The sequence below is a fragment of the Siphateles boraxobius genome, unplaced genomic scaffold (genome assembly GCF_051911475.1).
Source record: "Siphateles boraxobius isolate OS27281-9 unplaced genomic scaffold, OSU_SipBor_1 39, whole genome shotgun sequence".
Taxonomy (NCBI): domain Eukaryota; kingdom Metazoa; phylum Chordata; class Actinopteri; order Cypriniformes; family Leuciscidae; genus Siphateles; species Siphateles boraxobius.
In genome coordinates, this window is record NW_027509019.1 from 381,399 (window position 1) to 399,287 (window position 17,889).

Sequence of the window (17,889 nt, forward strand, 5' to 3'; positions counted from 1 at the left end):
ACTCGACAGAACTGTTTGGGGAGAAAACTCACCCAATTCACTACTGGAGGCCTCAGGTTAATTTCCATGGATGGTGTTTGAGGTGCAGTTTGTGGAACGCCTTGCTGCTCCTCAATGTATGCGGGTGATTCAGTAAATGATGTTGTTGGAGAAGGTGTTGGTGGATCTACAGATTCTGTCCCTGCAAGACTGGTACAAGGATGATTAGTTTCAATGTGGTGAAGAAGTCCAACCGCACCCCAGACTTTTGCACCACACTGGTCACAACATTCTTGGACATGGTAATCTGACAGATGTTCGGAGAAACAGTCCACATCAATGTCTTCACCACAAAGACCACACTTTATTGAAGAACTGCTCTCTGGGACTGATCTTGAGCCTGCACTGCTCTCTGGGACTGATCTTGAGCCTGCACTGCTCTCTGGGACTGATCTTGAGCCTGCACTGCTCTCTGGGACTGATCTTGAGCCTGCACTGCTCTCTGGGGCTGGTTTTGCGCCTGCACTGCTCAGTGGTCTTGCCTGAGCACCTGCACTGCTCCATGAGGCTGGTCTTGCCTGAGCACCTGTACTGCTCTCTGGGACTGATCTTGCCTGCGCACCTGCACTGCTCCATGAGGCTGGTCTTGCCTGCGCACCTGCACTGCTCCATGAGGCTGGTCTTGCCTGCGCACCTGCACTGCTCCATGAGGCTGGTCTTGCCTGCGCACCTGCACTGCTCCATGAGGCTGGTCTTGCCTGCGCACCTGCACTGCTCCATGAGGCAGGTTTTGCACCTGCACTGCTCTGTGGTCCTCCTTGCATGCCTGCACTGCTCTGTGGTCCTGCTTGCATGCCTGCACTGCTCTGTGGTCCTGCTTGCATGCCTGCACTGCTCTGTGGTCCTGCTTGCATGCCTGCACTGCTCTGTGGTCCTGCTTGCATGCCTGCACTGCTCTGTGGTCCTGCTTGCATGCCTGCACTGCTCTGTGGTCCTGCTTGCATGCCTGCACTGCTCTGTGGTCCTGCTTGCATGCCTGCACTGCTCTGTGGTCCTGCTTGCATGCCTAACACTGTCTGCTCTGCTGACTGTAAAAAAAGCATTAGTGTTTTCCCTAGGATTAGTGTTTTCCCTAGGTTTCAAAATCTGCAAATTATCAAAATCAAAACTTTGCTGAAAAACATGTTGTACACAATTACTACATGCAAACTGTCGTCTGATTCATAGGTTGTTGTTCTTTAAGGAAAGTAATACACCTTTAAGTAGAATTGTAAAAACACCCACCTTCAGGTCTTTGTGCAGGCATCTTTTTACTGCGAGTTAAATTGACATTTATATGCATTTTATTCAAGTAACCTGTTATACCATTATAAAGACCTCACTGATTTACATTAAAAGCTAAGAAATTAATCTAGTGTACTGACAGCATTTGCACTAAATTGCACAGCTTTGCTCAGTTTGTGCGCATTATATATATATATATATATATATATATATATATATATATATATATATATATATATATATATATACACACACACACCTTTTTCTGACTATTATTTCATGTCAGGCTTTACAGCTCAAATAATGAACATTTTTCTCTTATTAAAAAATGTTTTTAAATTAGTAATGATCACCAGCATAGGTAAAATAATCACATTCATTACATACCTTATGATAACCACATTTGCAAGTGATTATTTTCCCAAATATATCATATGCACAGGTCTGTTTGTGTAATGGACAGTTATTAATTCTTTCCAAGGCATGCTTCCACTTCTTCGCCCCTGGCTTCTTGCCTGTTGAGAAGTGGTACTTCCCTTGGGCATACTTGCACATGATGTCATGCCAGTATGAGTCTGGTTTACCAGTCTTAGTCATGTCTATAAATATGAAACAACAGGGTAAATACGAGACAACTTGAGAACAACTTCATAGAGATACAAATGAAATGAAATTTAAAGAAAAGGCTTAGGGGAAAACATTTAAGACAAATTCTATGTAGAAGAGGGATTTTACACATGGATGGTTGTCAAATTACGTATGTTTGTTAATTTAACCATGTTAAAAGACAATTTTTAAACTATGGTAAATAGAATGAATGATTACGTTGCACTAAATTCAAATTGGTGCAATGAGGGGTGCAGTGAGAGGTGCAGTGAGAGGTGCAGTGTGCAGTGAGACGTGAGGTGCAGTGAGAGGTGAGATGCAGTGAGGGGTGCAGTGAGTGGTGCAGTGAGAGGTGCAGTGAGAGGTGCAGTTAGAGGTGCAGTGAGAGGTGAGATGCAGTGAGGGGTGCAGTGAGAGGTGCAGTGAGAGGTGCAGTTAGAGGTGCAGTGAGAGGTGAGATGCAGTGAGGGGTGCAGTGAGAGGTGCAGTGAGAGGTGCAGTGAGAGATGGGGTGCAGTGAGTGGTGCAGTGAGAGGTGAGGTGCAGTGAGAGGTGAGGTGCAGTGAGAGGTGAGGTGCAGTGAGAGGTGAGATGCAGTGAGAGGTGCAGTGAGGGGTGCAGTGTGCAGTGAGAGGTGAGATGCAGTGAGAGGTGAGATGCAGTGAGAGGTGAGATGCAGTGAGAGGTGAGATGCAGTGAGAGGTGAGATGCAGTGAGAGGTGCAGTGAGGGGTGCAGTGAGAGGTGAGATGCAGTGAGAGGTGCAGTGAGGGGTGCAGTGTGCAGTGAGAGGTGAGATGCAGTGAGAGGTGAGATGCAGTGAGGGGTGCAGTGAGAGGTGCAGTGAGAGGTGCAGTGAGAGGTGAGATGCAGTGAGAGGTGAGATGCAGTGAGGGGTGCAGTGAGAGGTGCAGTGAGGGGTGCAGTGAGAGATGAGAGGTGAAGTGAGAGGAGCAGGGCCAGGGAGAAGAGAAGGCCCAAGGAGAGGGCAAGGTAAAGGTGTAAGAATGTGTGGTGGTGGCATTCCAAGGGCTGCAAGAACAGTAGTCAGTGATGAAATCCGTGCCACTATCATTGACCATGTAATCAACCACGGTCTTTCACTAAGAGAGGCTGGAAAAAAGTAAAGTTACTGTACATGTGGACATACAATTCCCAACCAAGAAATGTTGTGTAAAAACGGTGGACTGCATGTTTTGCATGTTTTTCAAACTGAAACACTAAAGTCTATGAAGTTTTTGTAATGTCAACAATAGCCAGTATTTTGAAACTGGGTGTACTTTGATTGACTGCATGTACCTTGTGACGTGAAAACAAGTGTTATTCTTTGACAGAATAATTTCATTCTGAGTCTGAGTCAGATTTTCAGTGTTTTGGTAAAGTTAGTGTATGCAGAGAAAGATGTGTTCTATTTTGAAATGAAGAGTGTGTTTTTCAAAATGTGTTTTTGAGAAGAAAATCGTCCATTTGGCCAATTGTGTTTTGTGGGTGTGAGTCTGTTTTAAGAGTTTAGAAAAATTATCTGAAGTATGGGTAAGCGCTTGTTAGCGATTGAAAAAAAAAACTAATAAATTGAAAACAGTAAAAAGCAACAGAGAGTAAAAATAAAGCAGTTCATTATGTAAAAATTATAACATAATTAGTTTCTAAAGTTATTAGGCTTTTTATTACGGTTTTATTTGTACACTCTATGGTTAATACAAAACAAGTCACCACTCTGTATTTTAACATTAATCATCATAGGAATTATTATCCTCATTTATAGTCCATATACTGTTATCTTAAACCAGTCCGGCTAAGCTTTTGCAGTATGAAGGCCGCGATTTATATCACTATATCAAAACATGGCCTCCGAACTCTATATAAGTGTTAAAACAACGAATTACAAATAAAGATAGCTGAATTAAACGTGTGCAACCTAAACCGAGTTTGAACTGTAATGTCCAACGAATAGATAATTTTTCTCTTTCACGTTAAAATGTTAATTAAACTGTACTTGCCTGCATCAAAACACAAAACCGTCTCAGGTAGTGATGGGGTGAATGACGAGTCCTTTTCGCGCCGTCGCTCTTTATGACGGTGGTCACGAGACTATGTTTCGGCCAATGACTGTTTTGGCCCGTCCAGCCAATGGCTGTTTTGCCCCGCTGTTCGGAACTGTTAGGACCCGCTGTTCGGAACTGTTAGGACGTAATTTAGGATTGTTAGGACCTGTGTTAGGAATTGTTAGGACTTATTTAGATTGTGTTAGGAATTGTTAGGACTTATTTAGATTGTGTTAGGACTTGTGTTAGGACTTGTAACAAATGGTTAGGAATAGTTAGGCTGTCCATTCGCCGGAGGGTACGGCCACGACTACAAGCTGGCTGAAAGGGGCATGTCGTTTGTGGATTGGTGCCTTGCAGCGTCGCTGCCCGAGGCCAGTGTAGATCAGCAAGAACTCAACAACAAAACGTACCGCTCCACAAAAAGACGCTCGTTCGTCCGAACAGGGACTTGAACCCTGGCCCCTCAGATTAAAAGTCTGATGCTCTACCGACTGAGCTATCCGGGCTCTTGCTCGAGAAGTGTGCGTGCTGCGTCGGAACGCACAGCAAAATGAATCGTATTGGCGCAGAAAAAAGAGTGTCCTCCAATGCATTGCGTTTCCTTCTTCGAAGATTCAGAATGGCCGTCAAAACGTCTGCTATGTCAAAATATATTTGCAAATTAGTGGGAATGCAGCCTAGTAGACTGATAATAATAGTAATTAATGGAAAATAATGCTAGGAAAAAGAACAAAAACTCACTGCTACTTGTCTGGAAAGCCTCTTCACACGCTTCAATGCTGTTGACTTGCCGCGCTCTTATCGTTATTGCAAACTTGTGTCAAAGGCGCAGTTGTTTGTAGCAAATAGCAAGCCCGCGGCACTCTAGGTAACAGCCAGCGAGTGTACTGACACCTAGCGATTAGAAAATATACACGCACCATATTCTCTCTGAAGCAAGATTCTTCCGAAATAAATAGGAGCATTTCGTTTTCAGTCTTTTCTCTAAGGGTTCGAACCTGAGAGCTCGTGCTTTCAAAGAAGGTCCCAGTTTCAATTCACTCGAACATCCAGAGCACATCAAGGGCACGCGCCGTGCACAAAAAGAGTAGTCTGAAGGACAGGTGGCGACATGGAGCTCAATTTCAATGGCACCCAGAAAATCTTGCCGTGACCCGGATTCGAACCAGGGTTGCTGCGGCCACAACACAGAGTACTAACCACTATACGATCACGGCGAACTACCAGTCTACCTGACGTGTCCTTGAATACAATGGGGCCTTGTCATCTTTAGCTTGCAGACAAAACTGTTTCTTACCAACATAACTCTTTTCAAGGGCAATCCTGTAACAGTGACTCTGGAGAAGAAGTCACTGAAAAGAAAAGGATTCTGTTTTTCCTTTTATAAAGTTTAAGCTAGGCCTCCAGAAGGTTACAAACTAAAGCAGGCGCATGCTGTCAACGTAGTCGGTAGGATTCGAACCTGCGCGGGGAGAGCCAAATGGATTTCTAGTCCATCGCCTTAACCACTCGGCCACGACTACAAGCTGGCTGAAAGGGGCACGTCGTTTGTGGATTGGTGCCTTGCAGCGTTGCTGCCCGAGGCCAGTGTAGATCAGCAAGAACTCAACAACAAAACGTACCGCTCCACAAAAAGACGCTCGTTCGCCCGAACAGGGACTTGAACCCTGGACCCTCAGATTAAAAGTCTGATGCTCTACCGACTGAGCTATCCGGGCTCAGTCGGTAGAGCATCAGCAAGAACTCAACAACAAAACGTACCGCTCCACAAAAAGAGGCTCGTTCACCCGAACAGGGACTTGAACTCTGGACCCTCAGATTAAAAGTCTGATGCTCTACCGACTGAGCTATCCGGGCTCTTGCTCGAGAAGCGTGCGTGCTGCGTGGGAACGCACAGCAAAATGAATCGTATTGGCGCAGAAAAAAGAGTGTCCTCCAATGCTTTGCGTTTCCTTCTTCGAAGATTCAGAATGGCCGTCAAAACGTCTGCTATGTCAAAATATATTTGCTAATTAGTGGGAATGCAGCCTAGTAGACTGATGATAATAGTAATTAAAGGAAAATAATGCTAGGAAAAAGAACAAATACTCACTGCTATTTGTCTGGAAAGCCTCTTCACACGCTTCAATGCTGTTGACTTGCCGCGCTCCTATTGTTATTGTAAACTTGTGTCAAAGGCGCAGTTGTTTGTAGCCAGTGGCGCAAAAAGTGGGTATGCGCTATATGCGGCGCATAGGGGCGCCGCATCATGAGGGCGCCAAAGCGATGGTTAAATTTTTTTTTATTTTTTATAAGTTATATACATTTATATAAAATTTATACAAGTTAAATATAAAAAAAGTTATATAAATTTTAGAGGACTAACAGGCTAGAGTAGGCGTCGGTGCCCTCATAATATTCCATCATTGAATTTATTTTGACATAGAAGGGTATCGCGAGCGGGCGGGGGCGCGCGCGTGAGCGCTGAGGAGCAGCACAGGAGTGCGTTATCGTTGAAACTCGAAAAAGATGAATGAAGCAAAAAAGCGGTCGGGGGTTAAAAATAGAAAAAGAAGGAGGTTAAAGGAGATGGCATGTCAAGGGATGCGACAGCAGCTAAATAAGTGGATGGTGAAATGCAACAGGTATGTGATGTTTGTGCTTGGAGGAGGCTTGCAAATATTCATGTTAACAGACTAACGTTTGCTAACTCTGGGAATGTAGCAGCCAGAGCTAGCTAGTTTAGAATTTGCAAAACCGAGGTTGATGAGCTGAAAACTAAAAAATATAAGGTAGTGTTGTGGAAATTTTAATATTCATTTATCCCAAACAGGTATCATAAGAGAAAGAACCTATTCAATGTATAAAAGTATATGTGTGTACGTGCTTGTGCGTGACGTTTCAGGAACATATGGGACAGGACCTCTGACCTTAGGGACGGTCAGATTTGGCCAGTTTATTTCAGTACCAGTTTGTGTCTTTAAGTAGCAGTAAGGACCTTATCTGAGTGGGTGAAAGGTACAGCGGGTGAGGAGGAACCTTGAAAACAGTATAAAGACTGTCTCATATCTTCCATTTGTGTGTCACTCTCTTGCACAGCGTAACTTCTGTGTACTAGACTGAACCTATTCTTGCAAGAATAAATACTTTTCTTTTTATTAATTTGACTCTGAGTGTCTCTTACGCAGTGATGATGTTTAACAGAATTTTTGCCACAACAATTTTGGTGTCAGAGTGGGATTCCTTGGAAGTGCCTTCTGGACCTGAGAGCGGACGGTGTTTGGCCACCTGGACTGAGCAGTTCCAGCTCTACCTCGTAAGCTTGAGAGAGAGGGGCCGACCGCTATCGGGTCCGGGAGGGGCTCCACTGGAATCAAAAGAAAGCGAACCCGTGGCAACCAACATATCTCTGGTAAGAGACGTCTAAAATATTTTCTTTTGGGGAAAAGTATTTTGTTTCGGGTATGAAATGTGAGTGAACCATATTGGCTGAGGGCTGTTTCTGTGGTACGTAATCTGAGATTAATTGAGATCTATATATAGATCAAGAGGTTTCAAACAGATACGAGAGGAAATTATCTGAGATTAATTGAGGTCTGTAACAGATCAAGAGATTTCAAACAGATAGGTAACCTGAAAATGAGTTGTTCCGCCACGGAGCAAATTGTTTTTAGGTACTGAGGCTAATTAGGGGGAACCAGAACAGTTTTTGGTAAACCTTAATTAGGAGGGCACTAATAGTGCAACCCGACCGATTTGGGTTAAAAGAAAAAATCGGGTCTGTTGGGGACGCCTAACAGATCAGGAAAACGCGCGTTGAAGAGAAATCCACAGAGAACAGAGAAGCAGCCAATATGGGGAAGTCTCAAGGTAAGCATGCAAATTTTGATACACCGGTTTTTCTATCAAATGAGAAAATTATGGGGGAAAATTTATGTTTTAGATATTGAAAAAACTGAGAAAATACCATGATTTCCCCAGGGAGGGAACACTGAGCACAACTAGACTGAAAGTAGTGCGAGAATCAGTTGAACAGGGCAGTGAGAAACAAAAAAGGTAGTTATGGCTGTGTTCAACATGTGTAAGCAATGTGGACAAACAATGGATTGTTGTCTTAAAGGGGCAGCTAAAAAGGAACTGTCGAGAGAAATAAAGTTTTTACTTCTTCATCCAGTAAATGGATGCATGACATTAGATGTCTAGAGAACTTAAATTTATATGATAAGGATTGAAGTTGCAAGCAGCAATAAGGCTGTCTGTGTGAAATAGGGGATTGTTATCAAAACAAGGGAAAGATTGGAAATTCAAGTGTCACTATGACGGGTGAGAGACTTGATGGAAGAAGGAAGTGAAAAAAAAAAAAAAAAAAAACAAGAAGGTTGGTGTGTGAGATATGTTTGTGTGGGGATTGTGCAAACAATCATGTACTGGTTAGATAATGAAGGAACTGGCATGTAGAGAAAAGAAAGAATTAGCATGTAGAACAGAGGATGCAGAAGGAACTGGCATGTAGGGAAAGATGGAAGAAATATAGTAGAAAACTATATGTGATGAAAATAAAATGTCTGACAGAATTTATGGAAGTCAAATTAACTGTTTAAATGGTATGAAAAATGAGTTTCAGAATAAAAATAAGGCATTGAGTATGATTAACGGGGATTAATGTGATATAAAGATAAGGAATGTTTCATTAAGCAAAATGGGGAAAAGTTCTATATTTTAATGGTAACATAATGATTGAAATTAGGTTTAGTTTTAGTTTGATAACCATTGTGTTTTGAACCTAGGGTCCAGCTATGCTGGGGGTACAGAAACAGGGTTTGCTTATTCACCTCGGTTTCCGGATGTTATATAAAAGTACTTGTTCTGTAATTAGGGTTGTTGATGATAATACCAAATTAGTAAAATGTAAAGACAACTTTGACAAAAAATTCTGGAAATCAATAATGTATAATGGTGGATATTTGTTGATATTAAGTCATTGAAGCAAAAGATATTGTCTGTTTTATAAATGAAATTATGGGTCAGGATAATTTCCTTGGACAAGTATGACTAAAGTTAAACGAAAACTTTGTGAAAACAACTTAGAATATTTTGAGCATTTCGATGCAGCTTATTAAAATTAATGTGCGGCCAATGATAATGATGAAGATTATGATTTGGCTATTGTGATTAAATCCGCCACTGGTGGACTGTAAAAGTATACAGAGAACTGCTTAATCAGTGGCTCTGTTTACATTCCTGAATGGGACACACACTGCTTCAAGGGTGTGCAGTAAGTTGGAGCCGTTTGCAAGCTCACAGTGATCAAACTATAGTAAAGGACAGGTGTCTGATGCTGTAGTTGAGGCTGACACATGAACCCACTAGATGACAGAGAGTGTCTTGATTGTGGTCAGCAGGACAATTTAACACGTAACTGTAAATGCCCACCGAGAAGGTGTAAAAAAAACAAAGTGTAATATAGTGACACATTTCTGGTAATAATGTGGGTTTGAAAGTAGATCAGTGTTTATATAACGATATTAAAGTTTTCGTCTGAGAAAGAGTAAGAGATAAAAACAAGGTCAAGAGATTGAAGTATTAAAGTGAATCCTTTTAAAGAAAAGATCTATAATAGTAATTTTTAAAAGTGAATTGATGAATACAGGTTGATGTAAAATTAATGACTCCAACAAATGTGAGTAGCAAAATATATCAAAGTAACTAACAGGATGATTGTGTTGTAATTAAACATTTAAAAAAGGATTTTAGAGTATATAGAGAGACTAATCTCACAGATGATTTACAATAACTGCAAAAGTATCACAAGCAGAGAGTGCTTGCCTCGTCAAAAAGTAAATCCTAATTGAGATTGAGAAATGTGAAACGTTATTGAGAACTAGAATAATTATTTTTATGTAAGAACAAATAAGCAGAAGTAGTAGGCTACTGAATTAACAGTTGCTAAATGTAAAATGTGTAGAAAGGCATCTGATTAAACAAACAGCTTGAAAAGTTGACCATGAAAGAGCTAGAAGCTGATGTTTTGCTTTCAAAAGATAAGTCTGCTATTGGCTGTAATGAAACAGTTCGCTTATCTAAATCTGATGTGTGCTGTGGCTGAAAGTGCCAGTGCGACAGAGACTCAATCTGAGTGGAAATTTGTAATGTCTAGATTCCCTGACGTGGGCAAAAGACAACTGTAAAACTATGTTTATTTGAAAACACATGTAATTTCTGGCAAAGATGCCTTAAGCTGGGATAGAGTTAAAAGATGGTAGATAAAGTCTGATGTTAAAAGTTTTATGAAAATGCAGTGTACCTCAGAGTCTCTCTCTGATTCAATGTCAGCTAAAAGCTGTTATCTGAGCCTGTGTCATAAGTAAAGCACAGTGTTTAAGTTGAAAATCATAGACATGGAGAGGTTAAAAGAAATCATTGCCGTTCAGAGGGCAATTTGTATTTGTAAATGGATTTAAGTAAAACTGAATGACTTTAAAGAAGTCTTTAAAATAATAATACAGACCTTAAACGATAGAGGTGACATTTTGATTAGCGTATTTTAGGACCAGTAACAACTTTGTCTCATTTAGTCTCCACCATTCAGGACCGATGGCTCCGGCTACAGATGAAGTACACTGAATGTACGGTTGTGATCTAAATTCACTGAGTATAGTCTAAGTAGCTAGGTTGCTGCTTTTAAGATAGTTAATGGATTTAAGTGATTAAATACTGTTGTTATTAACCTGTCTCCCTGTGAACACTATTAGGCAATCGGAATGGCTCTGGTGACTCTTGAACGTGCCTTCCCTAAGCTCCAGAAAACAGCTGAGTTCTGTTGAAGAAAACTGATTGTATTGGGAAAGAGCGGTCACCAGTGTGTACAAGTGGCTACTCAATGACGGGATGATCTTCCTGGCCAGGGGACAGCCCAACGCAGGGGGTCACGAAACATTGGGCAACTCCGGATGGAGGTTGTTATTTGTGAGAAAGGTATGAGAGTTGAGCGCTGATTACTGGAGGCCACCGGGGTCAGCAGAGCATTGAGAGGTGAGATGGGCTGTGAGGTTAAAATTAACTTTACGGCAGTCTGACCCAGAAATGTGAGTTCCTCTATACCACTCACCAGAAACCGCATTGATTGTATGGCTTGTTTTTCATTGTGACAAGTGTCTGCAACTATGCCAGGGGACGACACCCTGAAGAGAAGAAAATTAAAGATAAATGATTAGCGGGAGTGGACTTTCAAAAGCCAGCTGATTCCATGAGGTGATTGCCATTATTTGCTGCGGAGACAGTAACAAAACTTAATTATATGAGGGACATGATGTTGGTTGCCATATGGGCAAGTAAAATGTATAGAAGAGTTAATTTTGAGCTAATATGTTTATAACATAGTTTTAACTCCTGAAGGTCGTTAGGCATGGTGGTGGCTAAAGATGAAGACAGGCTTTTGTAGATTTGAGAAAAGTCTGGATAATAAAGCTGAATGGTAAAAGGTTAATGTAATACATTTAATATTACATTTTGTCTAAATTACAGTCTTAGGAGGCTGTTGAAAAGATTATTTGTTTATAGTGAGAGAGGCTGCTTGAGTGGAGGAAGGGATGGTAACTGTGTCTGTCTTTTTGTTATCGGCCTGCTAAAGAACAAAATAGTGATAATGAACCAAAACAACCCAGCTGACTTTTCTAAGAAATTGATCATGAACAGACATGCTTTGTAACTGGTTAAGAGACCATGTAAAATTAGGTAAAAGCTACAGTAAAATGTGAAGTTTAAAATCTTAATTAAAATTTAAATCTTTTTAGAGATGATATAATGAAAAGCGAACATTAAAAATGAACAGTTAAAATATGTGTCTAATATGAGTGTGTGTGATGGTGACTGCACTCTATGTCTTGTATGTGTTAGTTTGGGGTACGAATACTGCGTCTGAATAGTGTGTATATTGTGTCATTAACCTCTGGAATGAGGGTTTTATCATTACAGATGGGTTAAGGCAAATGACAAGTTTTAAGGAAGCTAATAGTTTTGAGTCAATCTGATGACAAGATGATGCAGAAAATGGGACGAGCTTTAAATGGATTAGTTATCCAGCTCTGTCTGCTACTGGTAATTATGAATCAATCTATGGATTAAAAGCATTTATGTAAATTGGATTTGTGAAGTTGTAGAGAGATGTCCATCATGGGTTGAGATAAACTAAAATGTTATAGATTTGCAGGCAATAACAAAGTGACATATTGGCTAAGTCAATATCAAATTATCCAGAGAGTCCTACACATTTATGAATATTGTGAACAAAAGGGGGACAATGTTGTTTGACTGACATTGACCAAGTCTGTACAGCAACCTGACCTGACAGAAACAATTGAAACAGAAACAATGTTTGTAGATGACGGGATTAAGAGACCAAACAACAGGCCTGAAAAGCAGGATACACTGTAAGACTGAGGGCCGTTGCCCTCCAAATTCTCTGATAAGAAGATGTGTTTGTGGCTTTAAGTCATATTTTTGTTTCAGAGGCAGAGAAAGATGTCTGGAGGAATTTTGGCTTTGGGACAACGTTTGGGTTAGTGTTGATGGCAAACTTTATCCAAACACCATTATGTTAGATTGATGCACGAGATGATTCATGCATCAAAAGGGGGGATGGTAACAATTTTGATAACAATTGACAAAATTTGGTTTATTAAGGGACGGTATATGTTGGGAGGACAAGGGGCTTAATAGGGTAAAAGCCTGGCAAGAAGCCATTCTTCTCCCTAACAAAATTGCTGTCTGTAAGTGTGCCGCACACGCTGATAACAAAATTGCAGGACTGTTTCAACAGGAGACGCCAGGGCAGATGCAGCAGCGAAGGCCGTGGCAGCACAGCAGACAAAAGAAACTACGTGTACTTTACTATCTGAAAATAACCTCGACATTTGTTTTTCTTTACAGAGCATGCAGACTTTTGATGCAGGGCAGAATGTGCCCAATAAAATAATGGTTATGGATGAATTTGACTAACTATCCTGGCCTAGATTGTTATTGTGGCAGAAAGAAACAAGGCCACACCTGCGCAGCGCTTAACTTAAGATTTTCCTTTTGCAGAATGTCAGGAAGGATTGCAGAAAACAGAACTAATTCTGTTCCAAATGTATAAATATTGTGTTGTGGACATGAGCAAAGTGGGTTGAGTGTTTTTCAGGGTAAAAGGACCCCGAGTGCTATTAAGTGAGCAAGAAATTATCCGGAGATAATGTTTCAGGTTGTTGATTCCACAGATCACACCAAAGGGGACGAGCGGCAAGACAAGCGGTCACTAACAAAACTTAAGGTCTCCATTCACAGGTGAAAGCAGGCAAGAAATGGTTCACTCCAGTAGGGGTACATCGTGATCTAAGGGGCAAATCTGGTAATGATCAGAAAACGGTTGGAGAGTGGGACACCTGCGTCCAAGCCTCTCACCTTAGACTACACAGAGAGGCCTCAACAATCAAATATGAGGACAACGTGAGGGGTCAAAGGCTCGTGCTAGTAACAGCCTCCCTCACCGGCGAGGGAAAGACTACGGCAACGACTCGCAAAGAGTCACCCTGGTGAAGAGGGAATGTCCATGGGGCAAACGAGATGAACAACACACCCGGAGGAAGATGCATGAAGATGCATGAACTAATGGTTTGAGTTTAGCAAAATAATCTGTTTTTGTGATGATTTTGATGATTTTATTTGATTGAATACAAATAGGGCTTAGATCAAATGATTTGATTGGTTAAGGATTCATTAGAAAATATTTCAGGTAAATTATAGGGATTATTATTGAAGAAACTTGATTAGGCTTTCCATTAAGGGTAAGAAAGGCCGATCATGGGAGAATGTGTATGGTAATAAGCTAAAAGATGGTCCGTAATGGAAATATTAGAGTTAATTTTGAACAACTACATTGGTTAAAAGAATGGATAAAAAATATAAAACCTTTTCAGGATAGATTTTATTAAATATGGTGTTAAAAGTTAAGAAAATATGGTTAGGAAAATGGAGGCGATGTATGGAAATGGGCGTGGACTGATGATAAATGGATACGATTGGTTAATCTTTGGGGGGTTGGGGGTACTGTACTACCAATTTCAGCGACAGGATTATCAATATTGTTATGTTTACCATGCATTATAATGTGTCTCCAGCTCAGTACAGAGACTGGTTAAAGCTGGGAGTCTGTTCAATTGGATGAACAAAATATGATGATGCAAGTAGTGGGAGCTACTGTGACATGTGTTAAATTGTATGGTTTCCTTTTCTTTTTCTTTCTTTCTATGAATGTTTTTGATATGAACAGAAGGTTAAAAGCTGTGGTTATCCGCTATGTGATGACGTACAAGGAGAGGGGTCGAAATGAGGGATTTTATTCTACTTTTATTTCTTTGTATTTCTTAGCCTGTTGAAATGCCATGTGGGTTTCAAGATTTGTAATGGTAACCAGAGATGAAGAGTATAAGTGATGATATGACTTAAAATTTGTTCTATTATTTTTATTATTATGATTGGGTAATCTGAATGATAAAAAGGGGGGAATTGTTGTGGAAATTTTAATATTCATTGATCCCAAACAGGTATCATAAGAGAAAGAACCTATTCAATGTATAAAAGTATATGTGTGTACGTGCTTGTGCGTGACGTTTCAGGAACATATGGGACAGGACCTCTGACCTTAGGGACGGTCAGATTTGGCCAGTTTATTTCAGTACCAGTTTGTGTCTTTAAGTAGCAGTAAGGACCTTATCTGAGTGGGTGAAAGGTACAGCGGGTGAGGAGGAACCTTGAAAACAGTATAAAGGCTGTCTCATATCTTCCTGTTGTGTGTCACTCTCTTGCACAGCGTAACTTCTGTGTACTAGACTGAACCTATTCTTGCAAGAATAAATACTTTTCTTTTTATTAATTTGACTCTGAGTGTCTCTTACGCAGTGATGATGTTTAACAGAATTTTTGCCACAACAGTAGCATGTACAATAAATGACAAGAATCTGGAAAACAACTAATGCAATATCTCTGGTTTACCATGGAATCATGCGTAGATTTGCTACCAAGCTTGGAGGCTTGCAAATATTAATGTTAACAGCAAGTGTTTGCTAACTTAATGCAAAATAATATTGCTGATATCTACATTTAGATTTTGGTTAAACCTTATGGTACCAATCCCATGCATGACATATCTCAATTTTATTAAAGTAAAATAACAACTGGAAAATATAAGGTAGCATGCACAATAAATGACTAGAAGCTGGAAAACATGACTTATGCAATAAGGCTGGTTTATCATGGAAACAAATAGATTTTGTTTTACCATTCATGTATGTTCATGTTAGCTGTGCTATCAGACATACAAGCTATAGTTACATCTGCTGGGTGACATGGAAGCTGTATTTAGGGTCACATCTCTCTCTCTCTTTAAAGATCTGTGCTATATAATATGTATGATCAAGTGGCAAACAGCAACGAGGCTTTTGTTGACCACTTGGACAAAATCTGTTTCTGTTTTTTTTTTTTTTATATTTATTATATTTTTGTTATATTTTTGTTATACACACACACATATATATGATATGTGTGTGTGTATTGGGGGGGCGCCAAAATTGTTGCTGCATACCCCTCTAACACTGGGTAGTTGCGCCCCTGTTTGTAGCAAATAGCAAGCCCGCGGCACTCTAGGTAACAGCCAGCGAGTGTACTGACACCTAGCGATTAGAAAATATACACGCACCATATTCTCTCTGAAGCAAGATTCTTCCGAAATAAATAGGAGCGTTTCGTTTTCAATCTTTTCTCTAAGGGTTCGAACCTGAGAGCTCGTGCTTTCAAAGAAGGTCCCAGTTTCAATTCACTCGAACATCCAGAGCACATCAAGGGCACGCGCCGTGCACAAAAAGAGAAGTCTGAAGGACGGGGTGAGGAGAGGTGGTGACATGGAGCTCAATTTCAATGGCACCCAGAAAATCTTGCCGTGACCCGGATTCGAACCGGGGTTGCTGCGGCCACAACGCAGAGTACTAACCACTATACGATCACTGCGAGCTACCAGTCTACCTGACGTGTTCTTGAATACAAAGGGGCCTTGTCATCTTTAGCTTGCAGACAAAACTGTTTCTTACCAACATAACTCTTTTCAAGGGTAATCCTGTAACAGTGACTCTGGAGAAGAAGTCACTGAAAAGAAAAGGATTCTGTTTTTCCTTTTATAAAGTTTAAGCTAGGCCTCCAGAAGGTTACAAACTAAAGCAGGCGCATGCTGTCAACGTAGTCGGTAGGATTCGAACCTGCGCGGGGAGACCCCAATGGATTTCTAGTCCATCGCCTTAACCACTCGGCCACGACTACAAGCTGGCTGAAAGGGGCATGTCGTTTGTCGATTGGTGCCTTGCAGCGTCGCTGCCGGAGGCCATTGTAGATCAGCAAGAACTCAACAACAAAACGTACCGCTCCACAAAAAGACGCTCGTTCGCCCGAACAGGGACTTGAACCCTGGACCCTCAGATTAAAAGTCTGATGCTCTACCGACTGAGCTATCCGGGCTCTTGCTCGAGAAGTGTGCGTGCTGCGTCGGAACGCACAGCAAAATGAATCGTATTGGCGCAGAAAAAAGAGTGTCCTCCAATGCATTGCGTTTCCTTCTTCGAAGATTCAGAATGGCCGTCAAAACGTCTGCTATGTCAAAATATATTTGCAAATTAGTGGGAATGCAGCCTAGTAGACGGATGATAATAGTAATTAAAGGAAAATAATTCTAGGAAAAAGAACAAAAACTCACTGCTACTTGTCTGGAAAGCCTCTTCACACGCTTCAATGCTGTTGACTTGCCGCGCTCCTATCGTTATTGTAAACTTGTGTCAAAGGCGCAGTTGTTTGTAGCAAATAGCAAGCCCGCGGCACTCTAGGTAACAGCCAGCGAGTGTACTGACACCTAGCGATTAGAAAATATACACGCACCATATTCTCTCTGAAGCAAGATTCTTCCGAAATAAATAGGAGCGTTTCGTTTTCATTCTTTTCTCTTAAGGATTCGAACCTGAGAGCTCGTGCTTTCAAAGAAGGTCCCAGTTTCAATTCACTCGAACATCCAGAGCACATCAAGGGCATGCGCCGTGCACAAATAGAGAAGTCTGAAGGACGGGTGGTGACATGGAGCTCAATTTCAATGGCACCCAGAACATCTTGCCGTGATCCGGATTCGAACCGGGGTTGCTGCGGCCACAACGCAGAGTACTAACCACTATACGATCACGGCGAGCTACAGGTCTACCCGACGTGTCCCTGAATACAAAGGGGCCTTGTCATCTTTAGCTTGCAGACAAAACTGTTTCTTACCAACATAACTCTTTTCAAGGGTAATCCTGTAACAGTGACTTTTTTTCCTTTTATAAAGTTTAAGCTAGGCCTCCAGAAGGTTACAAACTAAAGCAGGCGCATGCTGTCAACGTAGTCGGTAGTCGTAGTAGTCAACGTACACTCTTCCTCCAGTCATCCAGGGTCAGTCCTGAGGCTGGACAGTACCACCGCCCCTTCAGCTGGGTGTGTCCAGTTCTTTTATTTTTGTCCTGGCCACACCCCTTGCAGGTGTAGTGGTAACTTTCTTTTGTCAGTCTCTTCCGTGGCGGTTCCCCCCTTGACGCTAGGTCCTCCTCCTCCTGGGCAGCTTTATTCAGCCTCCAGGCACGTTGCCTTGGCTGGGATGGAAGGCACTCTGGAGGAGCTTGCTGCAATGGAGGAGCATGGGTATATGGAGGAGCATGCAGATATGGAGGCGCATGCGGATATGGAGGAGTATGGGTAAATGGAGGAGCATGGGTAAATGGAGGAGCATGGGTAAATGGAGGAGCATCGGTAAATGGAGGAGAATACGGAAATGGAGGAGCATGCAGAAATGGAGGAGCTTGCTGGAATGGAGGAGCATGCAGAAATGGAGGAGCTTGCTGGAATGGAGGAGCTGGCCCAAATTGTGGAGGGAACTGGGGAGGTGGAGATGGCGG

The 17,889-nt window shown here is 41.6% G+C and overlaps 6 non-coding genes across 6 annotated transcripts; all 6 read right to left on the minus strand.

The window, feature by feature from the left end:
- Positions 1–4,349: 4,349 nt before the first annotated feature.
- Positions 4,350–4,422, minus strand: trnak-uuu (transfer RNA lysine (anticodon UUU)). The gene has a single exon. It is a non-coding gene; the product is annotated as a tRNA-Lys (tRNA).
- Positions 4,423–5,061: 639 nt separating this feature from the next.
- trnah-gug (transfer RNA histidin (anticodon GUG)) lies at positions 5,062–5,133 on the minus strand. The gene has a single exon. It is a non-coding gene; the product is annotated as a tRNA-His (tRNA).
- Positions 5,134–5,357: 224 nt separating this feature from the next.
- Positions 5,358–5,439, minus strand: trnas-aga (transfer RNA serine (anticodon AGA)). The gene has a single exon. It is a non-coding gene; the product is annotated as a tRNA-Ser (tRNA).
- A 122-nt stretch (positions 5,440–5,561) lies between these two features.
- trnak-uuu (transfer RNA lysine (anticodon UUU)) lies at positions 5,562–5,634 on the minus strand. The gene has a single exon. It is a non-coding gene; the product is annotated as a tRNA-Lys (tRNA).
- Positions 5,635–16,158: 10,524 nt separating this feature from the next.
- trnas-aga (transfer RNA serine (anticodon AGA)) lies at positions 16,159–16,240 on the minus strand. The gene has a single exon. It is a non-coding gene; the product is annotated as a tRNA-Ser (tRNA).
- Positions 16,241–16,362: 122 nt separating this feature from the next.
- On the minus strand, positions 16,363–16,435 carry trnak-uuu (transfer RNA lysine (anticodon UUU)). The gene has a single exon. It is a non-coding gene; the product is annotated as a tRNA-Lys (tRNA).
- Between the last annotated feature and the right edge of the window lie 1,454 nt (positions 16,436–17,889).